The sequence below is a fragment of the Linepithema humile genome, chromosome 2 (assembly GCF_040581485.1).
Source record: "Linepithema humile isolate Giens D197 chromosome 2, Lhum_UNIL_v1.0, whole genome shotgun sequence".
NCBI lineage: Eukaryota > Metazoa > Arthropoda > Insecta > Hymenoptera > Formicidae > Linepithema > Linepithema humile.
In genome coordinates, this window is record NC_090129.1 from 1 (window position 1) to 11,023 (window position 11,023).

Below are 11,023 nucleotides of genomic sequence, written 5' to 3' on the forward strand. Positions count from 1 at the left end.
CTCGACCTCCCGAACGCGTGGGACCCCACTTTTCGGAACCCGAAAAAAAAAAAAAATTAATTCAAATAATTCGCACGAAAGTCGCTTGCGAGAAAATTCTTTGTCTCCATTTATCTCGGAAACCCTTCGAGATAGACGCTTGTATAGAGGATAGCGTGGGAAGGGGTCGAGTTGCGTCGAACGCGACCGGTCCCGAGGCCGTCCGACCAACCCCCGCCGAGATATAAGGGATGAAGGGTGAAAAAAAAAAAAAATTTTACAATTTCGGCAAACGGCTGCGCGCGTTCGAAACACCTCCCCGTGCCCTCCGATTAAGGTCCTGAGGTCCGACCCTCCATCTCCCGTAGTTACCGAGTTACCGAATTTCAAAGGTCGCATATCGACATCTTTCGGGGGCTCGTGAGCCCAAACCGAGCTTTGCCGCCGTATAGTTCATAGGACAAAAGTTGCTTGTCTCGACGAGTACTACACTTCTACCTGCTCACTTTTTTCTCGTCCATTTGTACTTGCGGGATCCCTGTAACCTAACCTAACCTAACCTAACCTAACCATCCTCGTCCTAACCTTCGGTCAGGACGAGACTATGGTCAGGACGGGCACTTAGAAAAATTTTTTCCTTGGTCAGGACGAGACTATGGTCAGGACGGGCAAAAAAAAAAAAAAAAAATTTAAAATAAAAAAAAAATACCGGTTAGGACGACAATGACTAAAACAAGAATTTATTCCCAAAATATCTTAAAAAAACTAAGGGTCGTAGGGGAGTGATTCATAGAACTTTTTTTTACAGCATTTTCAAGCCCTATCGAAAGCATACCTTTCGATCGGGGGTCGTCGAGCATGAATCATCGGTCCGAAAATTTTCTAAGTCCCGCGAAATAGCAAATCATGTTTGGACGGCTGTAACTTCCAAACGGAGGCTCGTATCGACCTGGGACTTGGGGCGCTCCACGTTCTACAAAATCGCCCATCATTTTCCGTAATAAAAAAAAAAAAAAAAAAAAAAAAAAAAAAAAAAAAAAAATCATTTTTTATTTTTTTCAAACATTTCCACCCCTGTAACTCGAAAACTAAGGGTAGCAGAGGGGTAATTTATAGGACTTTTTTTTGCAGCATTTTTCAAGCCCTTTCGAAAGCATACCTTTTGATCGGGGGTCGTCGAGCATGAATCATCGGTCCGAAAATTTTCTAAGTCCCGCGAAATAGCAAATCGTGTTTGGAGGGCTGTAACTTCCAAACGGAGGCTCGTATCGACCTGGGACTTGGGGCGCTCCACGTTCTACAAAATCGCCCATCATTTTCCGTAAAAAAAAAAAAAAAAAAATCATTTTTTATTTTTTTCAAACATTTCCACCCCTGTAACTCGAAAACTAAGGGTCGCAGAGGGGTAATTTATAGGACTTTTTTTGCAGCATTTTTCAAGCCCTTTCGAAAGCATACCTTTTGATCGGGGGTCGTCGAGCATGAATCATCGGTCCGAAAATTTTCTAAGTCCCGCGAAATAGCAAATCGTGTTTGGAGGGCTGTAACTTCCAAACGGAGGCCCGTATCGACCTGGGACTTGGGGCTCTCCACGTTCTACAAAATCGCCCATCATTTTCCGTAATAAAAAAAAAAAAAAAAAAAAAAAAAAAAAATCATTTTTTATTTTTTTCAAACATTTCCACCCCTGTAACTCGAAAACTAAGGGTCGCAGAGGGGTGGTTTATAGGACTTTTTTTGCAGCATTTTTCAAGCCCTATCGAAAGCATACCTTTTGATCGGGGGTCGTCGAGCATGAATCATCGGTCCGAAAATTTTCTAAGTCCCGCGAAATAGCAAATCGTGTTTGGAGGGCTGTAACTTCCAAACGGAGGCTCGTATCGACCTGGGACTTGGGGCGCTCCACGTTCTACAAAATCGCCCATCATTTTCCGTAATAAAAAAAAAGTCAATTTTTTGAAAAATCGGGCGCAAGCCCGTAACCTAACCTTTTTTTTTTTTTTTTTTTTCGGAAGGAGGGGAAATCTTCGAAAGACCCCCCGCAGCCCGTACTGCGGGGGAGTGCGGGATTCCCTCGTTGTGTTATGCCCTGACCAATTGTCAGGACACAACGAGGACCTACCCGCTAAAACCCCTCCTTCTTAAAATCATGCATGCTATTGTGGGACTGGAGCGGAAAGCCGGAGGCATACTTCGCCCCAGCCCCTTAGTGTCTCCTGTCGGAGTCCTCCGTGTGGGAACACACCTCTGGGCCACATGGCCCAGCATGGATTTCCGACACCCTCGAAAACCCATACCTCCTTCTTCTTTCCTCCTCCTCCCTTGTCATCTAGGAGAGAGGACCGTTAGGTTCATCTCCAACCTCTAAGGGGGGGGTGAAAAACTTGTATCTGCCTCCCCGAAAGGAGAGGACTGTGGAAGGGGGTTGATGGAAGCGGAGTCAGGGGGGGAAAAACCCCCTCGGGCCCGCCCCCCCTTCCCTTTTTTCCCTCTATATTCTTTTTTGTGCGTTTGCGTAAGTATGTATGTGTATGTATATGCATGTGTGTGCGTGTATGTGTGTGTGCGTGTGTGTTTGTGTGAGAGTGTGTGTATATGTGCGCGTGCTTGTACTATGTGTGTGTGTGTGTATGTATGTATGCATGCGTGTGTGTGTATATGTGTGTGTGTCTGTTCCCTATCCTCCCTTTATTGGGTAGAATGGAGAACGACATCCTCTAGAAAGGGGCTCCTGAGGGGGGTGAAAGGGGGATTTTTTTGTGTCCCCCATCCCCTCTCACTCACCCGTCCTTTCTCTCTCTCTTTCAGCTTCCTCTTTCATCAGCATCACTTTTGTACAAAATTTAGTGAATGCTCTCCATTTATACCTGTTTTCCAGTATTTTCCCGACTATCGTAGTCGGATTTAGGTCTTCTTCACATTCCAGCTCACTCCGCAGTTCCGCTCTCTCCTGCTCCCAGGTCGGACAAAACTCTAAAGTGTGCTGTGCTGTGTCCTGTTCCTCTGAACAGTGTTCGCAGTTTGAAGCATTGGCTCTTTGTATTTTGGACAAAAAGTCCTTAAAGCAGCCATGTCCCGTCAGTATTTGTGTACAATGGAATGTAATATGTCCCTCTTTTCTGCTATACCATTCCGCAAAGTGGGGAAGGACCGCTAATATGGTTCTCGCACCACTTGTTCTTTCATTGTTCGTTATGGCGTTTGTTACTCTCTCTTTCCATTTATCTCTCGCCTCTCTTTTAGCTTGCATGCTTAATCTTATCCTTGAAGTGTGTTCGTTGTTGGCTCTCATTTGCATGTACACCCGTTGCTGTGCCAACGCCATTAAATCAAGGGGAATTCCTCTAGCCAATAGTAATGCAGCCACAAAAGAAACTGTTTTATATCCACAGCAGATTCGTAAGCAAATCTTCTTCTGTATTCTGCAGATATCTCTCTTAATATGCGCATTTTTTGCTATATCACCTGCCCATACTGGCGCACCGTACAGCAGAACTGAACTGATTACATTAGAGTATAAAACTCTTATTTTTTCCTCCGGACCTTTAAGATTTGGGAGTATTCTTGATAGGGCTCCTAATACCCTTTCCGCTTTAGGGATGATATATTTAAAATGTTGGGTAAATGTCCATCCTCCGTCTATTATTAATCCAAGATACTTCATGGCTGTGTTGACTTGTAAAAGTTCTCCCTTTATTGTTATATATATTTTTTGTTCCTTTATCGCTCTTGTAGGAAAAATCATCACCTCCGTTTTAGTAGGAGATATTTTTAATTCTAATTCTTCTATCTCTCTGATTAAAGTGGCTGCCGCAACTTCTGCTTGATATTTAGCATCTAGTATACTTTTACCAGTCGCCAGTAAAATTGTATCGTCCGCGTAGCATATGATACGACATTCTTCAGTTATTGTTGTAGATGTTAGTATTTTGTCGTATCCTATGTTCCATAATACGGGGCCTAGGACAGATCCCTGAGGGACCCCTCTAGTGTTCTGCCTCCTGCTGATCCTTCCACTCCGGTTAACGTAGGTTATCCACCTGTTTTCCAAGTAACTTCCAATTATGTTTTTCAGGTATACAGGGAATTGCTTGTCATCCATCGCCTGCAGTATAATGTGCCACGGCAAAGAGTTGAATGCATTGGATATGTCAAGTCCGATCGCTATGACAATACTTCCTGCATTGACTTTTTCTTGTACATACGTTCTTAGTTGCAGTATTGCGTCTACTGTGGATCTGCTTCTCCGAAATCCATATTGGTTAACAGATAGTCCATTAGTATTGTCAAGATGTTCGTGTATTCTATCTACAATTACGCGTTCGAACAGCTTTCCGGCTTCATCTAAGAGGCATATCGGCCTAAAACAATCGGGATCATTTCTGATACCTTCCTTCTTTCTTAGTAGGACAAGTCTGGCTATTTTCCAAGGGTCTGGGAACTCTCCTTTTTTCAGACAGGATGTGAAACAGTGCACCCATCTCTCAATCAACTGTCCACATGTGCCTGTTATGATTTTACCAGGAATTCCTCCTGGTCCCGGAGCTTTGTTACTCGGTGTCCTTCTAATGGCTGTTTTTATTTCAGTTTCTGTAACGTCCCATTCTGGGAGCCATTCTATCTGTCTTGTCCAGTGATTCCTCTCATATCTCTCTCCCTGCGGGAAGAGGACCGAGAGTATACCATGTAGAGTCTCCGGAGCCAAAGATGAGACTATTGGCAAGGTTTGCGGCTGCATTCTTCTGAGGACCACGCGGAATGGTCTTCCCCACGGGTCGTTATTGATGGTGCTCTGGAGATCCTCCCAGGCCCTACATTTTGCCACCTTTATAGCCGTACGAAAGTCTTTTTGCGCTTCCTTGTATTGTGTTTTTGCCAAGTCTATTTCCTCTTCTGTACCATTTCTCTTTTTTCTAACCAGTTTTCTCCTTATTTTATTGTACCATGCTCGTAGGGTGGAAGTTTCAGCATTCCACCAGTAGGCATTTTTTCTTTTATGGGTGGTGCTCCTGGGCATAGCCACATCCGAAACTTCCCTTAGGGTAGTATTTATCCATGATACTTGATTTTTAATGCTGTCATCTATCATGTCATTATTTGTCCAGGTTTTAGTCATAATAGCAGCATTTAGTCGATCTGTATTTAATTTATTTACATTCCATCGTGGAAAGTCCCGTTTTGACTTTTCCACTCTATACTTAACTTTATTTAGATTAGTCTTTATCTTCATTTTAATGTATCTGTGATCCGACAGATTGATCGTTTTTGTATCTACATGCCACTCTTTTATGTTATTATACATAGAGGCGTTTGCCCATGTAAGATCCACTGTAGATCGACCATTTGCCTTGATACATGTGGGTGTCGAGTCTGTATTTACTAGTGTCATACCTTTGCTCGCAGCCCAGGTATCCAGCATGTTTCCTTTAACGTTATATTTTGTATCCCATCTTTTCGATCGGGCATTAAAGTCACCCATTATAATTATAGGCTTACCTGTATAAGTGTCAATCAATCCGCTGACCGATTGTAAGAACGCCCCGAACTTTGCTCTCTTCATTCTCGGCGAGCAGTAACAGGCGATTATTAAGTAGTCACCCCATTCGGCAGCTACCCAATCATTCGTTCTTTGGATTGGGTTAAAGGGGAGATTATCTCCTAATTCTCCTCCTCCCCAGACAATTGCAATTGTTGGCGTGCATCCCAGTGAACCCCACCATCTTGGGTTGTTAGGCACATAGTAGGGTTCGGCCACAATGGCGAGGCTCGTTCCCCACTCGATCATGTATTGAGCGAGTAGGTCCTGGGCCCCACCTGAGTGGTTGATATTTGTCTGTATAACTGTAGTATCCATTGTTACATTTCAGTTATTTCCATCTCCATTTGTACCTCTCTTCCATTGTTTGCTGTAGGAGGAGGCACCATGCTTTTGGCTGGAGGACATGGCGGACATTCGGGGCTGCCCACCTTATGACTATCCTTAAGACCTTTGGCTCTACAGATTGGACATCTTGGTTTTCTCTGTATGCAATTCGTGACCTTATGATCCGATTCTCCACACATATAGCAATCGGCCGATCTATCCTTGTTCTCCGGTGGACATCTACTTCTCGTGTGGCCACGGGCAAGACACCGGTAACATTGTATCGGTTTATTTTGCAGTAACTCAATCCTCGCAGTATTCCACCCAATTCTCAGTTTTCCTAGCTCGGTTAGCTTGATCGCTGTTAGAGCTGGCACCTGTAACCATGTCATACCCATTCCTCCTTTGAATTTCCGAATAGGACTACAGCGTATGTCACTTGTATGACAATTACCGTGTTGTGCCACTATTTGGATTATTTCTTCCTGTGTCACGGAGTCCTCCAATCCACTAATTTTTATACCTGATTTCTTAGTAGGTCTTCCTATCTTTACCCTCGTTTCCTCGAACATATTGCGCAGTTTCCCTGCCAATATGTCCGCTTTTTCTGTGGCATTTTCACCAGGAATTGCTAGTAATATTCCTCCTGTGATTGTATTTTTAACGGACGGTCTTTCTATTCCTATTTCATCTAGGCTAATAGCTGATCGAGCCTGTCTTAATACTTCGGCATATGTATTATTACCATCCATACATGTTATTGTGACTGCCGCCGTCCGTGATAATCTTTTCTTTTTCATTTTCAGCGGGTTTTTTGTTTCCTTCTTACCCTTTCCTCCTTTTATTTCCTGTTTTTGTGTTTTATTTGCAGAATTTATTTCCTTCCTTTTTTCTTGTTTCGCTTTCCTTCCTATAACTTTAGTCCATGGTGTTGCAGAGGTTTCTTCCTTTCCTTCTGTTATATTTCCAGTTTCTTCTTCTGTAGTTGTTCTGTTTCTAATATCTTTCTTTTTTGTTTCAGGTGCGGTCATGGGTGCAGGAGCAGCAGCCCTAGGAGCAGGATGTCCAGTCCCAGGAGCGGAGCGTGCAGCAGCAGCCGGAGCAGACCTGAGTGCAGCAGCAGCCGGATCATACCTGGATGACCCAGCGGATCTCGCAGCGGTAAGTATTCCTTCTTTTGTTTTAGGTTTCTTCTTTACTAGTGTAGTGTTCAAAGTACCCTTATTTTTTTGCGATCCAGTTACTTGTAAGTGTACCAAATTTTGTACTACTGCCGTCAAGCCATTTATGGCTGTAAGTACTTCCTTAAATGGACCCTCCACTTTTACATCAGATGTGATCTGAGATGATGGTATTAGTGGTGGTGGTGTCCATTTTATTAGTGTATCTTCCTCTACCCCCTCCTTATTATGTTGTGTGTTTCCTTCTTTACTTGGGACTACCCTGTTACGTAGTACTTTGTATCCCGGATCTATTACCTTGGACACTCCTTGTATTGAGGGTCTAATTGCAGGTGGTACATGTATCTCCTCTATTGTTGAGAAAATATCTTCATCTTCGTTGAAGGGGATCTTTGTTCCCGGAATAGGGGAGAGGGAGTCTTCTCTATTCACTTGTAATGACTTTTTCTCCATATTCTCCAGTTTTTTCTTTAAAAATTCATTTTCTTGTTTCATAGTAACCATTTCCTTTGTTAATCTATCTAGCTTTTCTTCAAGATATTTCGAATCACCTTTATATATTGCCCTTGCCTCTAATAGTTGAGTCGCTTCCATAACAGCATGGGTACAGACTTTTATTTTCTTTGATAGATCCCCTTTTAAATTGCTCGATTTAGCACGGGCACTATCTACCTCTCGTAGCCATCCTTTTATATGTGCTCCAATTTCCGCCGTGGACATGTCCGCTACGTCCTGCAGTAGTTTTCCAGCTTCAAGTCTTTGTTTATATGTGAGCATGTTTCCACCTATTGTTTCTTCCTCCTCAGAGGTAGAGCTTTCTATGTTGTTTTTGCATTTTCTTTTTTTAGCGGTCTTTGTGCGTTTCGAGTTTGTCTTATTAGTGTTGCAAGTTGCCTGTGAAGAAGCTATGCTTGCGTTATCGGAACTCGTTACAAGATTCATGTAATCGACGTCAGGTTTGTCTATTGCTCTTGCACGTCCGGTTGCCCTCTTTTTAGGTTTATTGAGAGGTATCACAGTAACCTCTGGTAATCTTTCTGGCATGGACTCCATGTTAGGGGTTCCTTGCGTCTGTATTACGTCTGCCTTATATTCTCCTTCCGAAAATATTAGGTTGACTCTTACTTGTTCGTTTGAGACGATCATAGATTGAACTGGAGCGCTCGTCACTAACCCTCCAGCCAGCCCTTGGCTTGATGACGACGCATCGGGGACAGGGACAATATCCCCGGATGCGCCGACCACTGGGGTATCCGACCCCCCCTGTGGTGGTAAGTTTACATCATCTATTTCCATTAAATTTCATAAGTTGTAATTTTTTAACACAGTTTTCTTCTGCGGGTTAATATTCGGAGTTTTCCTTCTCCTAGGTCGGTTGCCGGCCAAGGCTTAAGAGCCCGACCTGCCCTGTGAGTAAACACGACCGGGCCCAATCCAACCACGCGTCGGACGGCCCCGGTCGCGGGACCAGACCGGAAACCCGAAGAGGCTCCCCGGAAGATCCGCTCCGGACCATCGCCTTCACCTTAATCTCATAGGAGATTATAGGTGACCCAGTCCGATGTATCTGATATTTTCAGATACATCTGACTGTCCTTCCTCAGAAGACCAGGAGAATATTCCCGGTCTTTACCCTTGTGGGACACCTGGACTGATCACCAGCCAGGCACCCACATCCCTCCCACCGAAGCCGGTGACCCGGGCCCCATTAGGGAACCGAGCCACCGGCTCAGGTTGGCATGCACTCAACCTGTAGACCAGGAGCACCCGGACCACAGGGAGGCGCCCGCAGGAGCACCCGCAATGTTTTTTATAGAGGTTTTCTCCTCTTGGCGTGCGCCTCTGCCCCCCACCGGGAAGCAGAGACGCGCCTGCGGGAGCACCCGCGTCGTCACGGACAGGGAGTAATCCTCCCCCTAACGGTGCCGTGCCACCGGGCGATTGTAGTCGGGGCCGCCAACCCCTACCGGCGATTGGGATTCCATTCGTGCCAAGACACGAACTTCATCCCTAAGGAGTCGCCGGGCTCCTTGTTCCTCCCATAGGAGGAACTGTGCGCTCTTGGCACCGCAGAATGACTCTTGCGAGCCACTCCACGGTGAGCCTTCTCACCACGACAAGGTGGCGCACAACGAGAAGGAACCTAACCTAACCTAACCTAACCTAACCTAACCTAACCTAACCTAACCTAACCTAACCTAACCTAACCAGTCAGGGCGGCGATGCCGTCCTAACCGGTTTTCCTTTGGCCCACGTGTCCTGACCGCTCTTCTCGCTCCTAACCGAATGTGTTCATATCCTCGTCCTGACCGTCGGTTAGGTCGGGGTTCCGCCCGTCCTAACCGGCTTTCCTTTGGCCCCCCTCGTCCTGACGGCACGCCCCAACCCTTTCCGAGAGTTTCCCATCGTCGTCCTATCCTTCGGTCAGGACGAGAATATGGTCAGGACGGGCACTTAGAAAAATTTTTTCTTCGGTCAGGACGAGACTATGGTCAGGACGGGCAATTAGAAATTAAAAAAAAAAAAAAAAAAAAAAAAAAAAAATACCGGTTAGGACGACAATGACTAAAACAAGAATTTATTCCCAAAATATCTTAAAAAAACAAAGGGTCGCAGGGGAGTGATTCATAGAACTTTTTTTACAGCATTTTTTAAGCCCTATCGAAAGCATACCTTTCGATCGAGGGTCGTCGAGCATGAATCATCGGTCCGAAAATTTTCTAAGTCCCGCGAAATAGCAAATCGTGTTTGGACGGCTGTAACTTCCAAACGGAGGCTCGTATCGACCTGGGACTTGGGGCGCTCCACGTTCTACAAAATCGCCCATCATTTTCCGTAATAAAAAAAAAAAAAAAAAAAAAAAAAAAAAAAATCATTTTTTATTTTTTTTCAAACATTTCCACCCCTGTAACTCGAAAACTAAGGGTCGCAGAGGGGTGGTTTATAGGACTTTTTTTGCAGCATTTTTCAAGCCCTATCGAAAGCATACCTTTTGATCGGGGGTCGTCGAGCATGAATCATCGGTCCGAAAATTTTCTAAGTCCCGCGAAATAGCAAATCATGTTTGGACGGCTGTAACTTCCAAACGGAGGCTCGTATCGACCTGGGACTTGGGGCGCTCCACGTTCTACAAAATCGCCCATCAGTTTCCGTAATAAAAAAAAAGTCAATTTTTTGAAAAATCGGGCGCAAGCCTGTAACCTAACCTGCTCACTTTTTTCTCGTCCATTTGTACTTGCGGTATCCCTGTAACCTAACCTAACCTAAAATCGGGCACAAGCCCGTAACCTAACCTTGTCCTGACTGCTTTCTCTTTCCTAACCGAAGGAGTTTCTCGATCGTCGTCCTAACTTTTGGTTTGACCGACTTCGGTTAGGACGAAATACGTTGGGGGGGGGGGGGATCCTTCGAGATAGAAGCTCGTATAAAGGAATATATGGGAAAGGGTCGAGTTACGTCGAATGGCACTAGTCCCGAACCTTCTCGTCGTGCGCCACCTTGTCGTGGTGAGAAGGCTCACCTGTGAAACCCTTCGGGGTGGAACGGGTGCTAAGAGCGCACAGTATCCGCGAAAGAGGATACAAGAGAAGCCAGGCGACTCCTTAGGGACAAGGTCCGTGCTTGCACGGCCCGAATCCCAATCGCCGGTAGGGGAAGGCAACCCCGACTACAAATGCCCGGTGGCACGGCACCGATAGGGGGGAGGATTGCTCCCCACCCGTGACGGGGTAGCTGGGTGCTCCCGGCTCTTTTGGGTGTCCGGCGGCGGGTGCTCCCGTCGTCGAGCGTCCTAGGGGATGGGATGCGGGTGCGGGTCCTTTTGTACCTGTGGCTGATCCCCCCTCCTCCATATAGGGGGATGACGGGGATGCAGTCTGGCATGGGAGGAAGCCGCGTTCCGCGATAGGGGGGGGTGCTTTCCCTCTCCGTCCAAACGGCACAGGGACGTGGTCCCTGTATTCGCGGACGTGAAGGAGAGCAATGGGAAGTCCGAAACTTA

The 11,023-nt window shown here is 45.7% G+C and overlaps 1 long non-coding RNA gene across 2 annotated transcripts; it reads right to left on the reverse strand.

The window, feature by feature from the left end:
- Positions 1 to 1,733: 1,733 nt before the first annotated feature.
- On the reverse strand, positions 1,734 to 10,718 carry LOC136997764 (uncharacterized). Of its 2 annotated transcripts, XR_010888408.1 has the most exons (3): positions 10,312 to 10,390; positions 9,167 to 10,224; positions 1,734 to 1,962 (listed from the first exon to the last, which is right to left on the reverse strand). It is a non-coding gene; the product is annotated as an uncharacterized lncRNA (long non-coding RNA). The 2 variants fall into 2 exon arrangements; XR_010888407.1 differs by lacking the exon at positions 1,734 to 1,962 and having other exon boundaries at positions 8,843 to 10,224; positions 10,312 to 10,718.
- Between the last annotated feature and the right edge of the window lie 305 nt (positions 10,719 to 11,023).